Source organism: Pezoporus wallicus, unplaced genomic scaffold (genome assembly GCF_028554395.1).
Source record: "Pezoporus wallicus isolate ANWC-B61680 ecotype Strahan unplaced genomic scaffold, APGP_CSIRO_Pwel_v1 contig_7011, whole genome shotgun sequence".
Taxonomy (NCBI): Eukaryota; Metazoa; Chordata; class Aves; order Psittaciformes; family Psittacidae; genus Pezoporus; species Pezoporus wallicus.
The window spans coordinates 2,684,750-2,710,436 of NW_026638234.1; the positions used below are offsets into that span (position 1 = coordinate 2,684,750).

At 47.6% G+C, this 25,687-nt stretch overlaps 1 protein-coding gene across 6 annotated transcripts in view; it reads left to right on the plus strand.

The window, feature by feature from the left end:
- The first annotated feature begins 19,025 nt into the window (after positions 1–19,025).
- Positions 19,026–25,687, plus strand: part of TIAM1 (TIAM Rac1 associated GEF 1) — a 192,936-nt gene continuing 186,274 nt past the window's right edge. For 3 of the 6 annotated variants that reach the window (XM_057410171.1, XM_057410177.1, XM_057410173.1), the window contains exon 1: positions 19,034–19,159. The gene's annotated coding sequence lies outside the window, so the exon portion shown is untranslated. Of the gene's footprint in view, positions 19,160–25,687 lie in introns of all 6 variants that reach the window. The other 3 variants (XM_057410172.1, XM_057410178.1, XM_057410176.1) reach the window with 3 other exon arrangements.

A 25,687-nucleotide genomic window follows, 5' to 3' on the forward strand; every position in this document is an offset into this window, starting at 1 on the left:
CAAGAAGCGAGGTGCTGTTTTAATGCAAGCAATTAATAAGTTGGAATGCAGTGGCAAAATGCGTCAGCCGGGTATTGTAATACAATTTCTACAGCACCATGTACTTAATATTTATTATTACTAACAGATTAACACTTGGCATCTGTTAGGAATTTTTTTCTATAGGTCAGCAGACATCTCCAGCCTTGCCAAAAGGACAAAGGGCATCACAGGAAAAAGCCTGCAGGCTTTGCACCCATCGTGCATGCTGGGAACCATCGTCCCTCTGGATTTGTGTGATCTGGAATGCTGCCTTAAAATGTGGCTAGAGCAGATATGCAAGTCCCCAGTCAGGACTCAGACACTGGGACCGTTGATTTTGGTGAATAGAAGAGAAAGGACCCTTCCACATTCACTTTTAAGCATTGAGAGACCTTTAAAAGCCTGCCTGTAGGTGCCTGCCAGGGCCAGGCTTTGTCGCTGTTCTGGAACAGGCTGCAGCACCCACCAAAGCCTGTGTCTGCACTGAACCGTGTCCAGCCCTGCCGGCACGCTCCCAGCTTGTCAGCACCGAGGACTCTGAATAGGCACGTGGGCCCGGCAGGACAGTCCCCATGCCTTTCTAGAACTGGAGTAATTTAAACCTCCTAACGATCCCTGGAAGGCAGCCACTGCATCACATGCCTGAGAACCGCTCACTATGCCAGGGCATCCTTGACTATGGAGAAAACAAGGTTACAGCACCCAGCTGCTGGAGAGCCTCACCACTTCCTGACTTCATGGGTAGTTATTCCCTAATCCACTTCTGTCACTATGATCCAAGCTAATTTGCACACTTTTAATAGCAGGGATTTTCTAGCCAGAATCACTCTGACATAATGCTGTTAAGGAGCAGCTCCACGTGTGATTATGCTGGGAAGTCTGAGGGGCAACAGCAAGCTTTGCTCAGGGCAGACTGAAGGAGTGTCTTGGCATGGGTGGGTGCAATGCAGCCCCCACTGTGGAGTGCCAGACACCTCTTCAGAGCTAGATCCTCACCATGAATATTCATCGCAGCCTTAGTTGACACCCCTCTTGTGAACAACTGAGCCAGCCATCTTACACAAAGTAGTTCTTGTGCCTTTTTTGCAGAGAGTCCCAGCTGCCATCAGTGAGTACCAGTCATGGCATTAGTGTCAGGGCACGCACCAGAGATGCGTGTGCAGGAACACACTACCCTGCAGAGGTGTAATGATCAACAGCAGCCCATTTGCTTCAGGATGTGGAAAGCCATTTCCATGTCACTAGCTCTGGATGTGCAATTTTCATGCTTTTTGGGCCCCTCTCTCATTTCAGCGGTGAGTGGGCATTGCTCCCTGGCAGCCTTGCCTTCTGGCGGTGCCCAGTACCCACCAGCCAGGGTTACCACAGCTCAGAGCTGTTCTGCCTCTGGGAGTTGTGCAGAGCCATCTGCTGCCTAGTTTGCCCTGGAACAGTTGGCTTTTCGTGACACCCTGAGCATTGTGACTGTATTCCAGAGAAAAGGTGATTGCAGCAGCAATTCCCAGGTCACTGCAGGGACGCTTGTCTTCACCCTGCCATCTGCAGGAGGAACAATCACTGCCACTGTGGTTGGTTTGCTCCACTATGCTCAATTTGTGCATAACCATGCCAGCTGCATTGCCTATGCGCTCAGTGCCCTCATGTTTCTGATCAACATCTCTGTTGTGATCTTGGTTATGACTGATATGTGTGGTGGAGGCAGCACCTCTGCAGAGTTTCCAGGTCATATATCCCAATTGTCCTTGTCTCTGAGTAGCTGAGGGCCTGTGGGTGTACCTCTGAGATAGTTTGTTGCCAGCACAGAAGGCATTATTTGAATGCCCAGGACCTGCTGTATGCCTGGGGATAGTGGGGGGAGCCATTACCTTACCTGTTCAGGTCCATCCATGTGTAGAGCATGGCCTCAGCCCACGTAAGCACCTATCACAGAGGGATCATCTCTGTGCTGGTCAGTGAGTCATGTGCCTTATGGGTATCTCTGCACATACCATCCTTGCTTTGGTTTGACTGTGGGACCCTCAGCTCCTCTCTCTTTTAAGTCACCATCCTGCTTCTTTACTGAGTTTTCTCATTGCTTTCACCTAGCAAACCCCTGCACACCAAACTCCTCTGTGCCAGGCAGCCCAGGCTAAGACACCTCACCCCTGGGGGGGGCAGGAAATAAAAATTAAATGTTTCTGTCTGAAAGAACTTCCCACACTTGATCACCTTTCTCCCTTCTTCCCTTGCTCTGAAAGCAGGGAATGATGTCCTGTAGTGCTCTGCTAGCACCCTGCTGCGAGTCCCCCAAAACAAATGCTTGAACAGATGTACAAACATGTCCTGGCAATGTTTCATGATCCTGCAGCTCTGCCTGCTCTATCTCAGCAGACGTGGGAGAGGAGCAGACAAGAGCAGGATGCAGATGACTGTGATTTGGCTGTGGTTAGCTAATTGGGCTTTTGGAGGATGTAGCAGTAGGTGCTGGGCTAATCTCGCTAATACAAGCCATTGCATCTATAGCTTTCTCCTTGCCTCCTGCCAGCCAGCACTGAGCACTGCTGTTGCACCTAGCTGTGAGGGTGGTGAGACACTGGCACAGGTTGCCCAGAGGAGCGGTGGATGCCCTGTCCCTGGCAGTGTTTTAAGGCCAGGTTGGACGGGGCTTTGAGTGACCTGGTCTGGAGGAAGGCATCCCTGCCCATGGCAGGGGTTGGAGCTAGATGACCTTTAAGGTCCCTTCCAATGCAAACCACTCCATAATTCTATGGTACATGAACTATGTAGAAGCAACAGTGTGTGATGGTGTAACACACTATTGCAGAAACAAAGTCAGTTTTGCTCTGTACCCCAAATTCACTGTAATACATTTCCCCCATGGCTCTTGGTTAAAGATACTCAGTAAAACTACTGTAAAAAGGGAGGACAGCTTATTGTATCAGGTGTATGAAGAAAGATCAGATACAGACTCAGCAGCATGTATAACATTTATGGGAATCACTTCACAGAGTTGAAGCTCTATATGATACCTTCTAAAGAGAACAGAGGTGGGAAAAGAAAAATGAGCTTTACGCAAGCTAGATACAACATATGTATGGTTTCTGACACTTTTTCAGTATAAGCCTGGGCTCTCATGGGACCAAGTGCAAAAAACAGCTATGTGAATGATTGTAAACAGTGTGTAGGGGAAGAGTTTAGAGTCAATGTTTGTTCCAGTCAATTCAGGGTGTATTAGCGATGGAAAGTGTGTGTCGTGGTTTAAACCCAGTCGGGCAATTTGTTCACTCACTTCCCCCTACTTCTTGCCCTTCCCCTGCTCCCAGAGGGATGGAAAGGAGAGCCAAAAAGAATGCAACTCCCATGGGTTGAGATAAGAACAGTTTAGTAACTAAGGTATAACACAAATTACTGCTGCTACCACCAATAATAATAATGATAAAGGAAATAACAAGGGAAGAGAATACAGCACCTCACCACCAGCCAACTGATAACTCACCCCCCAGGCCCGACCAAGCACCGACCCATACCTCCTCCAACCCTGCAGTCTCCCAGCCCTTCCAGCTAACTCCCAGTTACCTCCTGGGCATGACGTGCTGTGGTATGGAATACCTCTTTGGTCAGTTTGGGTCAGGTGTTCTCTCTCTGCTTCCTCCTGGCTTCCCCTCCTCCCTGGCAGAGCATGAGGCTCACAAAGTCCTTGGCCAAACCAAAACATCGCTATCAGCTCTGTTCCCAGGCCGAAAGTCAAAACACTGCACTGCACCAGCTACCAAGAAGGAGAAACATGACGGCTACTGCTGAACCCAGGACAGTGTGTTAGGTGTGTGCGAACCACTGGATGGCATTAGTGGTCCAGGTTTCATTTTGTCAGACTACCTTCTGCAGTACTTCTACTCTGCTAAAATACTGGAAAATTTGTAGTAGCTAGAAGAGGTACAGTAACCAGACACATTGGTTATTTTATACATACACACAACTGCTCCTGCCCTCTCTCATGTAAATATTACCATTTTAATCCTTTTTTAGGAAACCCAGAGGTGACAGAAGACATTTCTGCAGCACCTTATTAACCAGCAGGCTACCTACCAGCTTCCCTGCTATGGCCCTGATCTTCTGCAGCCCCTCTGATCCCATTTTTGGGCACTTGATTTTTATCAGTGTTTGGTTCAGGCAGGCCCTGTGCAAGTTGATGGTGTCAGTCCCTGGAGCACTAGCTCTTCAGAGAAAGTCCTCTGCGGAGAACTCCTGCACCTATCTGCCAGGCATTCCGATCTAGGGACTGTGAGAAACCTAAGTCCAGCTGAGCCAGGCAAGGTTTTATAAGTCATGCTTGGTTTCCTGTTGGTGCATAGATAAGACTGTTTTGATTGAAATAAGACCTAAAAAGAACATTCTGAGAAGATGGTCCTTGCTCCATTAAGCAAGAGCTGTGGTGCTAGGCTCCATATTGCCCTCCTCCAAGTGTAACCCTTTAACCAGCCAACATGCTTCATGTGTAATCCTGTTTTATGCAGCTTCAGACCATCCAGCAAAAGCAGGACTTGGCTAAGACCTAATAGTCTTTTGGATATGCTCGATAACATGAAGATTTGTGGGTAAGGGGACTGAGAAAGCCCAGGGAAGAAATGATGTAGGCTTATCAGCTCAACAAAAATACATTTCCCCTTTTTAAATTAGGTTTGTAATTTGAAAACCTTGATTAATCTTCGGCTGTGTGACAATATAAACTGGAAAAAAAAAAACACAGTGCCTGGGGAGGATAGCTGGTAGTTTTCTGGAAAAGAGAAACTGTCTCACATGGGTTGGAAACAACTGGTCTGAAAAGAGATCAGAAAGCCTTCACATTTGTACAAATGATTGCTCTAATTCCTCTGGGGACACAGAGGAGATTTTTACATCTTACATCAAACTGTAATAAAACCAAGAGGACTTGCTTGTGGGGTAAAAAAAACCCATCCACTGTGGAACATAGAACCAGTCTATCATGTTCACGTGGTCTGTCTGCTGTAGAAGGATTTTTAAATGAATGGCTCAGAGATACTTTGTGAATTTTCTAATACTCCAAAAATCATGTAATGTCAACAGCTTTGGTAAAAACCGCAGGATGTTATCTCTTGCCTTTTGGCAACACATAGGGCCTCACCAGGACAGAGAGAAGTGGGAAACATGGCAGCCCCACGTAACAGAAGCCCCCTTGTATGCATGGGATGGAAATACCAATGTAGGCAACACCTGGCTCCTTTAACATACCATTTCCTGATTACACAGACCACTGCACAATTCACCCTGCTTCAGAAATGAAAGCAAAATGCAGGTGAGCTAATCCCATAACAGGATTTAGTAAAGAAAGGGTGCAGGGGCAGTGCTGGCACCCCCTTAGCATTGCTGGGGATTACTTCCATGAGGAGCCTCCAAGTTTTTTGTTTCCCCCTCTCCACTTGCTTAGCCAAACCCTGTGAGAGCAGTGCTTATTGCTGGTCTTGGCACAGAGCCATTGTGTTCCCTCCACTTCCAGAACAGACATAGACTGTATTTTGTCCATGTGTGCAGAAAACAAGCACCCATCATGGAGAAGACATTTGCTGGAATTAGAGGGTAGAGTGACTTATTACCTGCTGGTTGAAGGTTGAGTTATGGGAGGACAGCAAAAGCACTTGTGTAAATAGAAATAAGAGAACTAATAAACACAAATCAATAGGCACAAGCATTCAACAACACCCAACACCCTCTGGTCCCCTCTGAGGTGGGATCTAACATCCGTCACATCATGCAATGGCAAGATGGATGCATATGCTCTCAGCTCAGGAAATTCTGGACTCCTCAGCTGTCCAAGACTGCACCAGCGAATTGCCTACATCAGAGCATCTCAGAGGCTTAGGGTCCAAGCAGAAAACTCAAAAGAGCCAGAATTAACAGAAGTCCAAGTGTTGTTTAAAACTGTTCCATCTTGACATCATTCTGGAGGGTGCATCTCCAGAGAAGCTAACTCAGATTCTGGTTTTACCTGCTTTCTGTTTCCCCCCTGCCAAGTCTGACAGAACATATTCTGGATTGTGAGAGTCCTTGCATGTGTCCCGGATTCAGCAGTAGCAGTCATTTTTCTCCTTCTTAGTAGCTGGTGCAGTGCTGTTTTTGACTTTCAGCCTGGAACAATGCTGATAACACCAATGTTTCTAGTTGTTGCTAAGTAATGATTACTCTGATCAAGGACTTTCTCGGTCTCATGCTCTGCCAGGGAGGAGGGGAAGCTGGGAGGAAGCAGACAGGACCCCTGACCCAAACTAGCCAAAGGGGTATTCCGTACCACAGCACGTCATGCCTACTATATAAACTGGGGGCAGTTACCCAGAAGGGCTAGATTGCTGTTTGGGTCGGGCTGGGTATTGGTTGGTGGGTGATGAGCTGTTGTATTCTCTTCCCTTATTATTATTGGTGGTAGCAGCAGTGGGTTTGAGTTATACCTTAGTTACTGGACTGTTCTTATCTCAACCCATGGGAGTTATATTCTTTTGATTCTCCTTCCCATACCTCTGGGAGCAGGGGAAGGAAGAAGCAGGGGAGTGAGTGAGCAGCTGCGTGGTTCTGAGTTACTGGCTGGGCTTAAACCATGACAGCAGGGTAGCACTTTTGTCCCTAGCTCCTCAAGAAGACAGAATGTGTGTCTGCACTTGCTGAGTAAGAGAAAACCAGGGAGTAAGTCCATTCCAGAGTAACTGTCAGGTCAGTATTTTAGATCATTTCATCAGCCTTTCCAGGGTATGTCTGCTGATGTCTGCCAACAGAGCAGGCTAGCCTCTAGCCATGCACAGGGAATGTGCTGTTTAGCTGTTAAGCTAGGAACTGGTACTTGCTTTTCTTTCATCCAGCCGCGCAAGAATAGCCCAAGGTGACAGCAAAGACTTTGGGACCTTCTTCCCTTCCAGGGCCAGAGCCACCCTTGCAGGGTTTGTGGTGGACTTTCCTGCCAGTGAGACATGACATGAGTCAAAGCCTCTACCCCAGGGTTAGAGCAGCAGCCCTCTTCCAAGTCGCTATAAATGATAAATCTCTTCCTTCCTTCTGCTAGCATGTGTTCATAGCTGAGTTATCAATGGAGAACCAACCCAGTGCTTTCCCACAGTGGCCAAGGGTCACTGATTTTGGTGAGACATGTATGCAAGGAGTTATCTCTTCTGCCACCTCATCCTCCACTTTTCACCACATCTGAACCATATCTCACATACCTTTCAAGACCATGTTCTTCCAAAGGGACTGTAGTGCGCATGCCTGGGCCTACTTCTCAAAAGCATGTGGCATCTGATCTGTCCAACCACTTAACAGCTCCACACCTCCACACACATGGGAGAAGATGGTCTGTAGCAACTCTGACCACTGTTTTTGCTTTCTGTACTGAAATCACCAAAGGACTAGGATGTTGGGAATGCTTCCCTTTGCTTTCCTCCCCACGAGAAGGATGGGATGGGCAGGCCATGTTCTAACCTGCTGTTAAGTAAAAGTTCACTTCTGTCTGGCTTCAGTATTTTAAATGAATTATTCAGAGAATCTGCAGGCACAATCAGCTTTTCATAGGAGTAGGTAAGTAGGAAAACATTAATATTAGAGGAAGAAAAGCTCCAGACTAATGACTTAAACAGGAAGGGCAGGGGTATGCTCCCCTGTGCCTTTCATAAGCAGTTGTGTGCCTCTGTGTGTCTCCTGGTCATAGTTATCATAGAATCGTTTAGGTTGGAAAAGAACTTAAAGATCATTGAGTCCAATCATTAACCTAGCATGGCCAAGGCCACCACTAAACCATGTCCCCCAGCACCTCAACTTTTAAATACCTCCAGGGATGGTGACTTCACCACTTCCTTGGGCAGCCTGTTCCAATGCTTAACAACCCTTTCAGCGGAGAATTTTTTCCTAATATCCAACCTAAACCTCCCCTAGCACAACTTTAGGTTGATTCCTCTTTCTTTGAGGAGCCCAAAACTGAACACAGGATCCATGGTGCAGCCTCACCAGTGCACGTGATGGCAACGCAGCCCCTGGGTCACATCTTGGTCCCTGTGCCGCCCTGCTCCAGGGGGAGCTTCAAGCTGTGTTCTTTCTCCCCCCAGGAGTTTGTACCTGACTGAGGCATGCTGATGGGCGGTGTCTGACTGCATGGTTGATTGCTGCTTGCTTGCTCCTCACCATTCTCAGCTGCTGCTCCTCTCCTTGTGCTGGGGAGGATGGGTGAGATGCCTTATCCTTCCACCACTCAAACTCTAAGGGGAAGTTCAGCCCTGTAGCATGAGCCAACATTCATTTAAGTTTTAAATGCCATGTATTTGTTCCCCAGATAGTAATAGTGTGATGTATGGTCTCTGCTGAGGACTGTGTAAAACTTGTGGGCTGTATGTACAACTCTGCAAAGGGGCTCAGTGATATGTTGATCTCTGCTGAGCCTCTACCAAGAGCCAAGTTTCACACAGTGAGAGTTGTGGGACCAGTAGTCTTTCAGACTCACCTGAACCAAGTACTCCTCGAGTTTTTCTTGTGAATCCAGTCACTGCAGGAGTAATAATTTACTTAGATGTTGTGGTGGAGAGAAGAGGCAAGAAGATCGTGAGGCACTATAGTAATGGAGGATGCAGAAATGGAAGGTCCTGGAGCGGTAATTTTTCCATGCTGCGACCACCAGATGATGCTGCAGAGCAAGCCATCACGAGCTCTAGAGGCTACGTCTGTAGGAGCCCGCTTACTTCCAGGCTGAATAATACTGTTTTAAAGATAAAAAGATAAAATTACTGTTAGAAGTCCATTCTTGTTGCTCATACAGGTATTTCTTAGACATCATCTCTGCCTAACATCAGTGTCTCTCCTGAATTACTCAGCCAAGCTCTTCCCTAGGCCTTCCCGTAAGGGGGGATACTACGCAGCACTGGCTGCAGAACTTGCCATGGGTCTTCCCTAGGCCTTCCCGTAAGGGGGGATACTACACAGCACTGGCTGCAGAACTTGCCATGGCACATCCCCAACCACCAGAGCAGTCAGGGGCACTGCATACACACGCACATGAACCAGAAGGATGTCCACACCACTCAGTGCATGGCTGCCCTTGAAGAAATCACATGGGGAAAACAGGCCACCAGTAGTCACCAGAATTAACTCCTTCAGATAGTCCCCATAGAAAGATGTGCTGAATTGAATGGAGGAGGAAGGCATTTTGCATAAAACAGGCACTCAGAGGAGCAAAACAGCTTCAAAAGGTGAATCTGAAATTAATGAACCTACTGGATAAAAGACATCTCAGCTATAAAGAATAGAATAACTTTTAGGATATATTATAGATACTCCCTTCTTACTAGCACCTCAGTATCCCACAAGAAATATTACCTACTTGTCTCACCACCTTTCTCTTGTGACACTTAACAAGTGCTGACTAAACTTGTACTCCAGTTATCCAGCTGATTAACATAATTCAGTTAAACCCAGAACAACTTATCTCAATCTCTTCTTAACATGAAGATTGCTGCTTGCATTTCAGAAGTGAGGAAGGGCTTGTGTGACTGAAAGCTGCTGTTCCTCAATAATATCAATGGATCTAGTGAAAAAAAAACCAAGAACCACCCAACACCAAACTAAACTGAGTGTTCCTGCAAACACCCAGTTTGTGGGCTTAGGCTGTGCTTTCAAAGGCAATGGCACTGTGTCTTCCCACACTTGAGTTAGTGTGTTTGCAGACAGAATGTTAGAAGAGGAAAATGCTGTAACAACGTGTGCCATCCCTGTCCTCTCCTCTGCTGACCTTTGTGGGCTCCTTGTGGTCCCTTTCACGAAGCAAAAGCCAGACCAAAGCCTGCTGGGGTTTTAGGGAGGTGGTTGCAAGGGCAAACATTCCCTATGGGATTTAGTTAAGGACAGTAAATTATTTTCATCTGTGACCTACATCAGGGCTGAGGCCAGATTTCTTGTAGTAAAAGGCTAATGCAATAACACAGATTTTCCTTACGCTTGCATGTGTGGATTAACTAATCCAACAAGAGACAAATATTTTCAATACATTGATGATAACTTCGTTCTCCAAGTGGTAGAGAAGCCAATGTGGGGAGGGAGTATGCTAGACCTTGTCCTCAGCAACAAGGAGGGGCTGGTGGGGAATGGAAAGCTGAAGGGCAGCCTTGGCAGCAGTGACCATGAAATAGTGGAGTTCAAGATCTTAGGGCAGCAAAGAAGGTGCACAGCCAGCTCATTAGCCTAGGCTTCAGGAGAGCAGACTTTGGCCTCTTGAGGGATCTGCTTGGCAGAGTATCATGGGGTAAAGTCCTGGAGGGAAGAGGGCCCAAGGAAATTGGTTGGTATTCAGGGATCACCTGCTTCAAGCTCAGGAGTGATGCACCCTGACAAAGAGGAACTGGGAAGCATGAAGTATCACCTGCTGCAGGAGAAAACCAGGTTTCAGACCATCTGAGGAACCTGAAAGAGCACAAGTCCATGGTACCTGATGAGGTGCATCTGTGGGTCCTTGATACTGGCAAATGGAGTGGCCAAGATACTATCATATTTGAGAAGTTGTGGCAGTCTGGTGAAGTTCCCACTGACAGGAAAAAGGGAAACATGGCCATTTTTAAAAAGGGAAAAAAAGGAAGATCCAGGCAGTCTCATCTCAGTGCCAGGCAAGATCGTAGAGCAGATCCTCATGGAAACTATGCTAAGGCACATGGACAAAAAGGGGGTGATTGGTGACAGCCAACATGGCTTCACTAAGGGCAGATTGTGCCTGACAAATTTGACGGCCTTCTCTGATAGGGTTACGGCATTGGTAGAGATGGGAAAAGCAACTGATGTCATCTGCCTGGACTTGTGACTTCCCCATATGTGTCCTTGTGGCATGAATAGTCATGTCCCTGGGAAAGCTCAGAATCTGCCATTATCCAAAGTACTCTTATTTTACACATACCTTTACTCATGGTTGGCAGTGAATGCAGATAACAGCATTTTTCAAAAGAGAGGCTAAGGTGGACAATAATTCATCAAATGCATCTCCTCTTTCATGTAATCTAGATGTGTGAGGATGCAATTCTACTTGCTGCAGCAGGAAAATTATTCAGACAACTACCAGATGGGAAAAACAGGGAATCCATTATCATAATTTTTGAAGCATGCAGTGGACTAAGAGAAATTCTTCAAGAGACTGTAAGGGGAAATAGATGTTATGTACTCATGGAAGCAGACTGTCCCTGCTAAAAGGGGTACTAAGCAGGGATAATTACATTCTATGTATGGAGTTCAAGGTTTTGTAACCAGCTTGTTACTTTTACTTAAAAGCCAGAAAGAAACTTCCATTATTACATTGCCGTTCCTATTCTCAAAGCTAAAAGAAGGCAACAATTTCTGGGTTGTAGTAAACATCTTTTTTAAGACACGGGCAAAACTGGCAGGAAAATGAGTAGAAGGCACGAAGTTCACCAGTACAGAGCAAGTCCTAAGTCAGTCCAATTTTGACAGCCTGGTTAGGACTTTGGTGGAAAGCAATCCTTTCTGCTCGCTGTGTGCAGGACATCAAATGTTAGCTTACATACATGCAGCAGCACATCCTTGAAAGAGTACAGTGGTAACAGGCTACAACTATTTTTCAAAGAACAATTTCCCTGATTTTTTAACACCTTTTTCAATATTTCAAATTGAAATGTCCTCTGGCATTCCTGTCCTTCAGATACATAAGTGCATTACTCAGGAATAAGAGCATTCCTTTGTGTAGAGCAGAAATAACAAAACATGCAGTACAAAGAAAGAAATGCCATATTTACAGATAATTAACTTTACAAAAGTCTGGAGAGAGAACTTTGCTTCTGAGCTTTCCTCACAAATGAGCTTCCATACAGATTTTTCGATAAGCAAATGCTATTTCATGTTTTTCAATCACAGAATTACCACACTTGCAGTAAGTTATACTATGTCTCTTGTGAATTGCAAAGTTGTTTTTTCTGAGTGAGCTACTCCTGATATATTCGTGTCAAAAATGCCTATGTTTTATGCAACTCAATCATTCATAATCTCAGACAGAATCTTCAAAGCAAGATGCTTCTGCCCCATTACCTGAAAACGAGGTTTGCTGATGTTGGGCAAATGGTGTTTTGCAAAGGGGTTTTCTGCTCAGTCCTGCATTCTGCTTCCTATTAAAATTTTTTTGAGGAAACTGAACTTCTTATGCACACAATCACTTCTAGCCAAAAATAACAACTCTTAAATTAGCACTGAGTAGGTGGAGGGGTACAACTAGCGCACCATAACAGTCTGGATATATAAATGAAGAAATAGGATTTGACATGCAGAATAACTAGAACTGTCAGATGATTAATGTATTTCGCTTGTTATATGCAGAGGCCCTGGAAAAGTAGTTAATAAAGTGGGATTACTTAAAATATGCCTAAATTAATTGGCATAAGCCCCAGCTGGGGAGTCAGGTCTGCTGAGATGTGGCTGCATTCATCTGAGAACAGGAGCCATGGCTGGCATGTACAGGGCTGCAGCAGAGCAGCTGGGTAGCAGCACTGGGGAGAGGGGCTGGAGGTCCTGAACTGCTGTTTAATGAGCGCCTGAGCCTGCACCATGGAAAAGAAGAGCAGTCCCTGGAGGGGTTTCAGTCTCTGCACCCTCTTTACCCCACTGGTGCTTTACCCCACTGGTGCTCACTAAGTATTTGTAGAGTGGAGTGGTGAACAGGAGACAGGAGCTGGTCTGGGTGAGGAGCAGCCTCCTCTTTCCTCAGACACCTGGAGCTATCCACAGGGACAGAAATACTCCCCAACTTTGTCTGATAGTAGATATCACCTCTAGGTCAGTACCCTTGACCCTTCCACTTTTGCCCTTTTCTGGGGCAGCTGCTGAAAACCGCACCAGTGTTTAAGCAGGACCATACCAGTACTGTACACTGTGGTGGCAGGAGGCAACAGCACCTCCCTGGGGTTGGACTCTTGTGCACCACTAGATGTGTCTTGCTACCATTATGCTTTAGAAGCTGCTAGAAAATGTCCTTTCTTCACTGCTAGCTCTTCTTTTCCATTCTTACACATGTACCACAGAGGGCCTATGGGACTAGATGGGTGTGAGAGAAGCCTGGGGAGGCTATACAGTACTCAACTGTATAGTGCTCTGTAGGAGCCATAGCCTGAGAAGTGGAGGATACATGTGCAGCAGGACCTGATGGGTGATTGCCTCATTTATTGCCTTGTGTTTCTCTCAAACAAGACTGACAGCTGTGGGATTTCTCCTTTGGACATGTATGAATGCCCCCACACCAGAAGGAGACTGGCAAGTTGGAGTGTGTCCAATGGAAGAACACAGAACTAGGAGCAGGAGCTCATGGTATGCAAGGCACACAGGCTGCCCAGAAGCTGTGAAACTTCCAGCCTTGAAGATCATAGAATCATAGAATCAACTGGGTTGAAAAAGACTTTTAAGACCATTGAGCCCAACTGTCAGTCCAGGACTGTCAAGCCCACCACTAAACCATGTCACTAAGGGCAAACTGATCTCCCCTCAAGATCTCCCTTCATGGTTGCTCTTCATGGCTGCCCCTCACGATCTCCAGTCACAGCCACCCCTCATCTGCCCCCTCATAGTGGCCCCACACGATATAGCTGCTGCCCCTACCCCTCATGGACACACCTCATCTCCCAGCAAGATCTCTTCTCATGGCCAGCCTTCACAGTCCATGGCTGCCCCTGGCCTCACTTCATGATCTCCCCTCACAGCTGCCCCACCTCTCCCTTCATGATCTTCCCTCATGGCTGCCCCTGCTCTCCCCTCATGATCTCCCCTCACAACTGCCCCTGCTCTCCTGTCATGATCTCTCCTCACCCCTCATGGCTGCCCCTCCTATCTGCTCAGGATCTCCCTTCACAACTGCCCCTCCTGTCCTCTCGTGATCTCCCCTCATTGCTGCCCGCTCTTCCCTCACGATCTCCCCTCATGGCCACCCCTTCTCTCCCCTCACGATCTCAAATCTTGATGAGGCAAGTCCATGTACAACCTCCCTGACTGGAATTAGCCTTACTTTAAGGAGGAGATTGGTCCAGAGGCTTCCAGAGGTCCCTTCCAATTTTGATTCCCTGTAATTTACAGTTCCACTGATGTCACTGTTGCTCCATGTAATAAGGATCTTTTGCACTGTATTGCCTTCTTCAGACCTCTTTAAAAGCCTAAACTCCTCTCCACTATCCTCTCCCCTCTCACTCATTTCAATGAACCTTTCTCTGAATTGCTTTGCTTACCACGTGGGCTGGTAGCAGCTTGGTAGTCTCACCTGTAATGCATGGACAATTCAGCATGCTCAGCTGAATCCAGTCCTTCTGGCTTTTCTTTGAGGAATCACGTGAAGTGGAAGCGTTTGGCTCCTTGTCCTGATTGTGCTTTGTGAAGATGGCTTATCATCAAAACAGTTTGCTGCTGGATGGTATTGGCCAAACCTGGGAAGTGATAACAACCTTCTCAACCATTGCTTGGGTGAAGCAGCCATGCTGCATGGAGGATCTTCTGCTGGTTTTTGTAGCATCACCTTGCTTGAGAGTTAGAATTATGTTTCCCAACCTCTCTTTCCCCCCCTTCCCCCCAATTTTTTTTTACCGTGCCTTTTCCCTTCCCTTTCACTAAAGTTTTCCAAAATGGCAAATCAGATTGGAGCCACAAATCTCATTAACCATACAATTAAGAGCCAGGCTGTGAGACCTTGAAGACTCCCGAGTCATTGTTGTAAAGGACTGTGTGCATCAAGGATGCCCAAACATTGGCCAAGGAGGAGCCAAACACAGCCTACTAACGAAGCGCAAAGATTTTCCCTGGGCTGAATGGAGCTGCCTGCATCGTGGAAGAAGTGGATTCTGGGCTGCAGGTTATACAGAAATAAAGCAGTGCTGTGCCAGGCACACCAGGTGGGACAGCAGATCACAAGACTGACAAAGTGGCACTAGCTTCTCTTGTCTGAGCCAGTGACTCACACCCGCTCTGTGGCCAGGCTGCACCTGTGGCCAAAGGTGCTGGTGGTGCATATGAGGCACTCATCAGACATAGAGCCCAAAGTGGAGGAGGTGCACAGAGCTGCAGGAGGCGTGGAATGCCATGGTATAGGATTTGGCTGTTGAATCACAGAATAGTTGATGCTGGAAGGGAACTCTGGAGGGCATCTGGTCCAATCCCCTGCTCAAGAAGGGCCACCTATAGATGGTTGCCCATATGGCTTTTGAAGATATTCAAGGGGGGATACTCCAAAGTCTCTCTGAGAAATTTGTGCCAGTGCTTGATCACCCTCACAGAAAAAAAGTGTTACCTGATATTCAGAGGGAACCTTCTGTGTTTCAGTTTGTGCCCACTGCCTCTAGTCCTGCCACTGGGCACCACTGAAGAGAGCCTGGCTGCATCCTCTTTGCACCCTCCTTTCAGGTGTTTATAGACACTGATAATGTCCCCCTGAGCCTTCTCTTCTCCAGGCAGAACAGTCCCAGCTCTCCCAGCCCTTCTTCTTAGGACAGATGATCCAGGTCCTTCATCATCTCCATGGCCCTTTGCTGGACTCTCTTGAGCACTTCCATGTCTCTCTTGTACTTTGGAGCCCAGAACTGGGCACAGTACTCCATGTGTGGCCTCCCCTGAATAAAGGGAAAGGATCACTTCCCTGGAGCTGCTGGCAGTCTGTTGTCTAATGCAGCCCAGGATACCATTTGCTGCTTGAAGGGTACAAGGTCCTTTTTTTGCCAAGCTGCTTTCCAGCTGGGTGGCCCCCAGCATATATTGGTGCATGGGGTTGTTCTTTGCCAGGTGCAGGAGTCCGCACTTCCCTTGCTGAATGAAGTTCCTGTCAGACAGTTTCTCCAGCCCGTCTAGTTCCCTCTGGATGGCAGCACAGCCCTCTGTTGTTTTGTGTCACTCTTCCCAGTTTCATGTCATCTGCAAACTTGCTGAGGGTACCCTCTGCCCCATCATCCAGATCATTGATGAAGATGTTGAATAGGACTGGACCTGGGATTGACCGCTGGGGTACACTATTAGTTACTGGACTCCAACTAGAATTTGTACCACTGATCACCACCCTCTGGGCCCAGTTACACAGCCAGTTTTCTCTGCTCATCAAGCCTATACTTTGTCATCTTCTCTATGAGGATCATATGGGAAACAGTCAAAAGCCACACCAAATCACAGTAGACAATACCTCTTGCTGTCTTCCCATCTACCAAGCCAGGCATTTCATTATAGATTATCAGGTTGATCAAGCATGACTTCCCTTTGTGGTCCTGGTTGTGACTGAAGGGCTGAGATGGGTGAGTGCCAGGGCTTTTCTCCTGGTCTGGGGCATTGTAGGAAGTGCAGCAGCCCTGCGTGGGGCTAGGATGCCTCTTGGGTAGATGGGGATTTTGATGTGCAACCCATAATCTGATGTAATATGTTTGTTTATAAGCTGATGGACCCCTTGAAGATAAGCTTTTAAGTTATGCTTCTGAATGTGAGCTTTAAAACAAGCTGCACACCTGTGCAAGAAACAAGGTGTTTCTCATTGGGTTCATATGGTTATTCTGAGTGGCCACTTGCCACTAATCTGGAGCCATAGCACACTGTCAAATTTTAGTAAGACCTCCTGGCTGGATCAGTGGGGAATTTTACCTGAAAATCAATGTCAGGAAAGGACCTGCATTTTAATCTTGCTGATTAAATGCTTTGACTAAAGTGCTTAGTGTGGTAATGCCATTTAAAAACTGCTGTTCATTAATAAATGGCTTGATGAAGAAAACTTATATTTAATACTTGGATTTGATTTGCAAGCAACATAGTGATTAGTGAGTAGATAGTTGAGATTTTGTATTTGATTTTGAAACGCAGAACAAACACACAGTATTTGAAAGTAAATATACTTTATTCAATACAAATCCAAGCATTAAGATTAACAGTAACGACTGACTTGGATTTCCCCATCTTGACTTTTAAAGATGATGGGGAGGTGCTCCTACCTTTTTTGTGTTTAAAAATCAAGCTGTGTAGTTTGGCAGATTTTGTAAAACACTTTCAGTTAAGATGCAGCTCATGTTTATTTATTAATGCATTTTTGAAATGTACTTATCCAGATTTGAGCTGAGTCATTACTTATAAAACCAAAACACCGCCACTTTGGCAGCCGGGGCACTGCTTGTGACAAGGTGCTCTCTGGCTTCCCTGCATCCCACCAAGCAGAGTCTGTATGCATGATGCACAGCTAAAGCACTGGCTTAAATTCGCTCAGAATCTTTAGCTGTAGAAGTAGCACAGGAGCAGGCTGGCACAGGAGAAAAGCCGTTGCACCTTGTTTGCATCTCTGAGCCATGTAGATAGATTGTGGTGCTTGGGGGGAGGGTTGGGTGGTGGTGGTGGTGTCTCTGGTAAATGGCAGAGAAGGAAGGGGAGCATGGTACCTGTTTGGAAGCAAGAGTAGACAAGGCCCAAGACCCCTAAGCATGAGAACATAAGGAGAGCATGGACCTGCTTGAACAAGTCGACAGAAGGGCCATGAAGATGAGAGGACTGGAGCATTTCTATGGAGACAAACTGAGAGACCTGGGCTTGTTCAGCCTGGAGAAAAGCCGGCTCTGGGGAGACCTTATGGCAATCCCCTTTCTGGTGCCTAAAGGGGGCGTACAAGGAATTCGGAGAGAGGCTTTTTACAAGGGCATGTAGTGACAAGACAAGGGGGAATGGCTTTAAACTGAAAGAAGGGAGATTTAGATTAGATGTAAAGGAAGAAATTCTTTATTGTGATGGTGGTGAGGCACTGGCACAGTTTGCCCAGAAAAGCTGTGGCTGCCCCATCCCTGGCAGTGTTCAAAGCCAGGCTGGGCAAGGCTTTGAGAGACATGGTCTAGCGGAAGGCATCTCTGCCCCTGACAGGGGGATTGGAATTAGGTGATCTTAAGGTCCCTTCCAACCCAAACCATTCTGTGATTTGGAAAGTCTGGTGCCACCAGTGCTGGGCAATGGCTCCTTCCAAAGGTCTGGTGGTGAACATGAAATATGGGAAAGCACAGCAGCGCTCCAAGGGCCTTCGATGGGGTCAGAAGCCATGAGAGGAAGGTGTCTGACCGCACCCTCCACATGAGAGGCACCTTCCTCTCACGACTCCCGACCCCCTCGAAGTCAAACCGACTTCTGAGGCAGTCAGGCAGGCATCTTCCTCACGGATCCCGATCCCCTCGCACCGGTCGGAACTCTTCTTCCGCGGACTGTGCGGAGACGTGGGGGTGAGGGGGGTGCCGTGAGCCGTGACAGGCCGGTTCCTCACCTCCCGCCCTCAGAGGCGGTTTAACGTCCAAGTCAACCTCTCCCCGCTCACGGCCAATCCCGCGCCCCGCCGCGCGCGCCACCTTCTCCTGAGCTCCCCCCACCCGGGATTGGCCGGCCTGCCGCGCGCGGCGGGCGCTCCGCGAGCCCCATTGGCCGCTTTCATTGCGGGCTCGGCTCTCGGTGCGGAGGGTGTGTGTGTGTGTGTGTGTGTGTGTGTGTGTGTGTGTGTGTGTGTGTGTGTGTGTGTGTGTGTGTGTGTGTGTGCCTGTGTGTATGTGTGTGTGCGTGCGGGGTGGTGTGTGTGTGCCTGTGTGTGTGTGTGTGTGCCTGTGTGTATGTGTGTGTGCGTGCGGGGTGGTGTGTGTGTGCCTGTGTGTGTGTGTGTGTGCCTGTGTGTATGTGTGTGTGCGTGCGGGGTGGTGTGTGTGTGCCTGTGTGTGTGTGTGTGTGTGTGTGTGTGTGTGTGTGTGTGTGTGTGTGTGTGTGTGTGTGTGTGTGTGTGCGTGCGGGGTGGTGTGTGTGTATGGGTGTGTGTGTGTGTGTGTTGGGGGTGTTCCGGCCCCTGGGGAGCGGCCCCACCCCTCCCTCCCGCCTGGGAGCCGCGTGGGCCATTGTCACACAACATTCCAACTCCGAACGCCCCGCTGCTGGCCGCCGCCGCCGCCCATTGGCTCTCCCAGTTCTGATTGACAAGCTTGGTAGCTAATGGCCGCTGGTTTCCAAGGAGGCCGGCGGCACCGCCCCTCGCAGCGCCGGCAGTAACAATATGGCAGCGGCGCCTATTGGTGGCGGCGTGCTCTGAGCGGCGGTGGCCGCAGGCGCCCGGCGGCGGCGACAGGGAGCAGCTCCCTGGGCGGACGGCGGCTCCCGGTGCCGAGCGCAGCCGCGGCAGGTGAGTGGCCGGCGGATCGCGTCTCAGTCCCCCTCCACGCGGCATCACCTCTCATATCGGTGCACCTTGGCGGAGCGGTTCTCGCTGGGGCCGTAGCGCGGCGCCGCGGCCCGGCTGCGGGCAGCCCCTCTGCCGCCACCGCCGTCCGCACCGGGGGGCCCGGGCAGGGTGTGGGGGGGCGCGGCCGAGCCGCTCCGCTGCGGGCGGGTGTGTGGGCGCCCGGCCCGCTGAGGCCCGCTTTATTGTTTGCTGTGTGGGCCGCCGGCGCTGATCCCCCCACCGGTGCGGTGGTGGCCCCGCCGGGATGCTCGGGGCTTCGCCGGGGTCTCGTCTCTGGAGCCGTCGGCCCTGCTGTAGCCTGCCTCGCTCCTGCGGCTAAAATGTCACAGCCACCCCCGGGGGGCTGCGCGGGGTCCGTGCCGCCGCTGTCGTCGTCGCTTCCCCCCTATCCCCAGGAGACCCCCGCAGCCACCGGGTCCGTTCTCCGCCGGCTGCTGCTGCGGTGGGGGAGCCGTACCGCCCACGGCGCGGGCCTTAGCCGGGGTGTCATGAGGACCCACGTACTCGGTGAGCGTGTAGCGGGTAAGGGGGTGTGTTTCGGCCCGAGGGTCACTGAAGGCACGGCACCGCCGGCCCGTGCTGCCCGTGCTGAAGTTGGGGACTCCCGAGCGATGCACGCAGTCAGCTTGACGGGAACGCTGGCACAAATGCGGTCTTAAATAGAGTTGTAGGAACGGGTGCATGATTCCAGCTTGTATCTCAGTACTACCACGTTTGTTGGGAAGCACTGGGAGAAATTGACTTTACGTTCCTTGTCAGTCCTTCGTTCCCACTTCCCCCCTGCGCAGCAGCCGGGGGACTGGGCTAGTGAAAGCTGGCTGGAGCTGGGACATAGGTAGCACTCATGACTTGTTAATCGTTTTGCTATGTATGAAATTCTGATTAAAAGATATACTGGAATAAATTAGGGGAGGCTGAAATCTATGGAGTGATTACTTGGGCGCCAAATCTGTGATCATCTTTTCCCCTTCCTGTATTATTAAAAAGCTTCTGTCAATTTCAATGACACTTCAATGCAGTGCTAAAAAAGTACTGAACAAGGGCAAATGAGACATCCTTCCCTTTGACTGTAAGGGCCAGATCCCACAGAAAGTAACTTCCACCCCTCCTCATTTGGCAGCTGTTGGAGCCCCTCTGCTGAATCCTTGCTTCTGTCCCTGTTCAGTGTACGGCTGCCCTTCCCCTGGCAAAAGCTGCCTTCTTCAGGCAGTTTTGCTTACCTGGTTGTATGTAACGGTTATCCTTGCTGTTTCCCAGTGAGCCCACATGGATGGGACAGTCCCGTGGGATTGTAAAGGTGTGAGTGTCCTTGGAAAGCCCTGTGGTTTTCTCTCAGCTTTTGCCTTAGTTGCCTTTGTGTGCCACGAGCTTTCTGATTTGGGGACTCATGTGTGTAGAGGTCCTTGGAAGAGTCTGAAAACATGATCACCCCGTGGTAGTTACTGTGTATATTTGGTAGTAGCAATGAACATGCTACGCTAGCACTTCCATGCTAGTTGAGGTAAAGCATAATTTGGGAGTGGGTGAAGAATGGGACTGTTTCTTTCCTTCTAGACTCTGAAATGGTGGAGGTGGAAGAGGAATGTGACATACCCTTGGGGACTTGACTCACCTCTTCTTTGATTACAGGCAGATTAGTCCTGCTCGCGCTTAGACTGTGGGAACGCTTGCTGCCCCAGTATCACGCTTCCCATAGAGGAAAAAGCTGTCTCCTTGAACAGTACAGCAGCTCAAAAATGGCATTGTTTTTTAGTGGGATTCTCCCAACAGGAGTTCAATCTGTAGCCTTTTGTTACTGTTATTCTTGTATTAATGGTCCAATTATGCTTTCCAGTATATAAAAGGCAATATTCCTGTGTACTTAAACACTTGTCATCTTTAATGATAACTGATTCTAAGATCTGGCCCTCAGTAATCTCATGCAATGCTGACTGTAATTTGCCTTAAGGGAAACAAGATAATACTGCTGTTTTAAATGGCCTTTTTGGTGTTTCTGGTTGCTCTTGACTGAAATAAAATTCAGTGAATCCTACCTGATGTCTGTGCAGTGATTCATCTGGTCTTGCTTGGAAGAGGAAAGACAGTGCTGGGGTGTTGTTGTTTTTTTTTTTTTCATGTCAGAGGTGATTATACCATGTAGTCATTCAGTGGCTAGGAACATTAGAAAAACCTTGTGAGGCATCATTTGAAAGGATCACTGTATGTAACAGGAAGAAAACCCATGTTTGTCTGGTACCAGAGCTCTGCTTCTCAGACGAAGTTCTCGTACTGTAGTGAGGAGCATGGTATAAATAGCAATGGTGGGGTTTAGCCACTGAATTCAAAGTTATGGTTTCCACAGCAACCAGCACTCAGGCTGTCATATATGTATGTAATATTTCCCTCTTTTTTTAAAATAAAAATATAAAAATATCTGGCTTCTGGTGTTGTGCTGTGTCCAATCCTCCTCCATGAACATCCCCACGCTCATTCCTTCTACTCTGGATCATCCCTCGCCCCCCGCTTTCCTTCTCCTAGTGGCTGTCCTCTTGCTCTGTTCCCAGCTCCAGCCTTCCTGCTGCCTTCTCCTGGGCCAACAGCTCAGACTTGTGTGTACCAGATGCCATCCTGTCCACCATGTTAATTTGTCTAAGTCTTCCTTTTGGTTACCAGTGCTTGCTTTCAGCTGTGCCTGTGGTGTAACAGGCACCATGCAAACACAGAAAGAAGCAGCCCTGGTTTGGATCAGTGGCATATCCCTCAAATACCCACCTGTGTTTACCACATACGTCTCTCTTATCTGCAGGGTGGTTGTCTTAATGGTGTGTCCACATGCTCTCTTGGCTCTTCTCACTCATTTCTCTTGAGGCTGAAAGGAAATACAGATGGAGAACTGTGCTGTGTGTGGAGGGTTGTGGGATATGCCCTTCCTATATGAGGATCAGGATGCAGTGCTTGTTTTTAAAAATGTTTGTCACATGGATGTGCAGTGTTGCTAAAGTGTTTTCATTTATAGCCAGGGGCTTGATGTATCTACATGGTTGTGTCCAAGTTACAGTTTCCAGAGCAACTGAAGCTTTGTATCTCTTGGAAGACTGTTAGCTAAAGCACGGAACATCACATCAAATTTTCCTGTCTTAAATTCTGTAATTTTAGCTATTGTTAAAAATGCAGCTGTGCTTATCTGAGAAGATGTTTCAAAACCTTAAATGACCAAGCAGATCATCTTTAGATATGTACCTCTGCAATGAGAACAATGGGAAATTTCGGCCTCCAAAGTAATTATCCTTAGAGTTACATTTAAGGCACTTTTGTAGAAATAATGAAATGGAAGTGCCGTCTCATCTGTATCTCTAACCAGAACTAATGACAAAAGTGCAGTCTGGCAAAACTGAGTCAAAAGGCTAATGTCATCTGAAAGCAAACGTCAAATGAAGGATTCCCATGGCATGGATCGTAAAAAGGAAGGGGTCTCAACATCCCCCGCACCTGGGTGCGATTGAGCAGGCTGTGGTACTGGAGGCTGGTCTGATACTTTTATTTTTGTTTTCCCTCCCATTTGGCTGCTGCTCCTTATGGTCCCTCTTGCAGTGTTTCACAGATGCTTTTTCTCTGAGCAGTAACACCAGGGACCTTTGGCGTCAAAGCAGGTCACTTTCTCATTGTAACTCCATTTAAGCCAATGTTACTTTCAAAAATGTTGATGTATCTGCATTGTAGGGTTTCTCCTTGTGCTGTGAAGAATGTTGTCAATATTGGGCATGTCATTCTCTTATGAATTGCTCTACTAGATACTCAGATTGATTTGAGCAATGATGCTATGAAGTGGTTTGTAGGTTAGCTGGGGAATCTCAGCCAGGAGGCTTTAAGTGTTGGCTTGTGTAAAAAGGAATTGCAAAGAGAATGTCTCGGGGGTCTTTCTTTCTATTTTTGTTAGTAACCTTCCAGCTCAATGTTTTTCTTTCTATATTTTTTATATAGATATATATGTATAATGTTTCATTGATGTTGCCGCCTATAATAGCATTATCAGCAGCCTATGGTTTTTGCTTAATAAAATAGAGGAATGATTCTTCTCCTACGAATGGTTTTTAAATGAAATGTAAACCCAAACCTTGTGATCTTTGGTGTGCTGCCCAGATTATAGAAACAAAATGATTGAAACAGCAGCTGGAAATGGCTTGGAGTTGAAATACCTTGAACTTCTCCCTTGGTCTCAGAGCAAAGGTAGGGATTTTGTTTTCTCTGTAGTCAGCCCAATCTTTGCGATATGGTACAGATCAAGAAGGGATTTAACTTGTTCACACAGGAGCAGGCTGTTGCTCACCCACCTCCATGGCAGGCAATGTATGTTGCATGCCAGGTGGTGAGGCAGAGAAAGCTGGTAACAAGCTGGGAGAAGAGGCAGATTCTTTGCTGGAGTAAGACCTGCCTGTTTATTTTCCCGAGTGCTCAGAAAGTGCCACTGTGTGCCATGCTATCAACTTAATTGGCTAAGTCTGTCCAAGTGAAGGTACAGATGTTGGAGTCCAACATTGTGTGAATGCGTCCATCTTGGCAGCAGGACACCTAGTTTTATTTTTCTCCAGTGCACAGTATAAATACATCTCTTTCTTGACTTTCTCCGTTAATTTCAGTGGATAAAGCCAAGTCTTCTGAGGGACAAGGCATTTGAAAGTTGGAATGAGATATCTAATCCATTACCATTAAAGCAGACTTACTTTAAGAATTTCTTCCCCTGAAGGAGTAGGCAGTGAGTAAGGGTGGTGGATAGGTCTTGTGTTCTTAACCAGGTGTCCTGGTACGTCACCACAGCCCTTCAATCCACCTGGGTGCTTACTGCTTTAGTGTTTGACCACCTGTTTCTGTGGTAACCATTGGTGGGGAGCAATCTAAAAAACGCTGCAGTGTACTGGAGTATTGCTCCCACTTTGTGTATTTTCCATCCAGGAAGTCTTCCTTGCAGCTTGGGTAGACCCTTAGCTTTGAAACATGAGATAGAGGAGGAGAATGTTAAGATCAAAGAAGAAAGGCAAGTAGTTGTTTTCTATGCATAAGTGATAAGGATAGGCAGTCTAGTGCAGAGCACTGGATGTCACACTCAATGTATGGAAGAATAGTTCCTGAAATACTCTGTTTCCACGCAAGACACTGATTTTGTTTGTGAAAAAACCCAACCAAACCAAATCCCCCCATTTTAAAAATTCTGCTTTTTAAAATTAGGGAAAGTACCAACTTTTAGCTTTGTGCTTGTTGAAAACAATAATTTTACCTTATGGTTGGGAAACATTTCTTCTAGTACCAGCAAATCTCTGTATTTCAAGTTTTGCAGCCCAGGCTGCAGTGAAATCACATAAATACTTGGAACACCCTTGGTCGCAGTTATCTTGTGCATAAGAGAGTTCTCTACTGCTTCACATTATTCAGCATGTCTTTATGTCTAATTGTTTTTCCCCTTCTTGTGCTCTGTTCTAAGATTAGTACAGTTTCCCTCATGGATAAATAATTTAAACACCTGGACTGATTAAATGCATGCATCTGAGCTCAGAAGAATCACGATGTTTGAACTGTATTTGATTCAAGGACTGACTTTTCTGAAGAAGATTCAAAGCAACTGAAAATAGCTTCATCACAGCAACATCAAGCTTAAGTTGAAATGTATTGCCATTACGTCATGGATTCTGGCAGTCTACATTTGCCTTCCCATTAGTGGTGTCTCATTGAACAATCAAGGGTTTATTGACAACTCATTTACTTTTCCTAACTGTGTGACTTACTGGAGGGCAGGACTGTCATTCCCTTTGCAGAATGATGGCAAAGATGTTGATGCAAAGTGGGTCTGTGTTACACAGTAACTTGGTTGCTCTGTTGGAAGATGTTCTGTGAAGACAGGGTTGACTGCAGAAGGTTTGAGGCAACCTCCAATGTTGTATTTGACCCTGTGTTACTTGCAATGTGCCCCATACTTGGCATGGCATGGGAAGATGCCAGGGTCCTTTGGGCCAAATGTGATGTCCCTGTGAAATGACAGGTCTCATGGGATGGGTGGCTGCTCCAGAAGGCCTGGGCTTGGCTTGGTGATGCCAGGAGCAGCTGCTCAGGGATGGCAACAGTCAGTGATGGTGTAAGGATGACTGTCGGAGAGGTTTAGGAGTCAAGAGCTGTCAAGTTCCCCCTCTGCTGTTGCCGTTCCTGCTGCTCTGGGCTCATGTAAGGGCTCGTACAAACCCCTTGTGCTGGTGGAGGCAGATGTGCCTCTTGTCAGGGAGAGTGAGGGGCTGCAGCAGTGCTTCTGTCTCTGGAAAAAATCCTCTCTACTAATTTTCTTCCAAAATGTCTTTTCAAAGAGCAACAGCTCTCCTGCTTTCCCCATGTAAAGCCATACATGCTCCACAGCTGCCTGTGGAGAACTGCAATCCAGACCAGCTACCTAAGGAAAGAAGACTTTTTTCCTGGTGTGAGAGCCATCTCATCCTGCATTGTGATCAG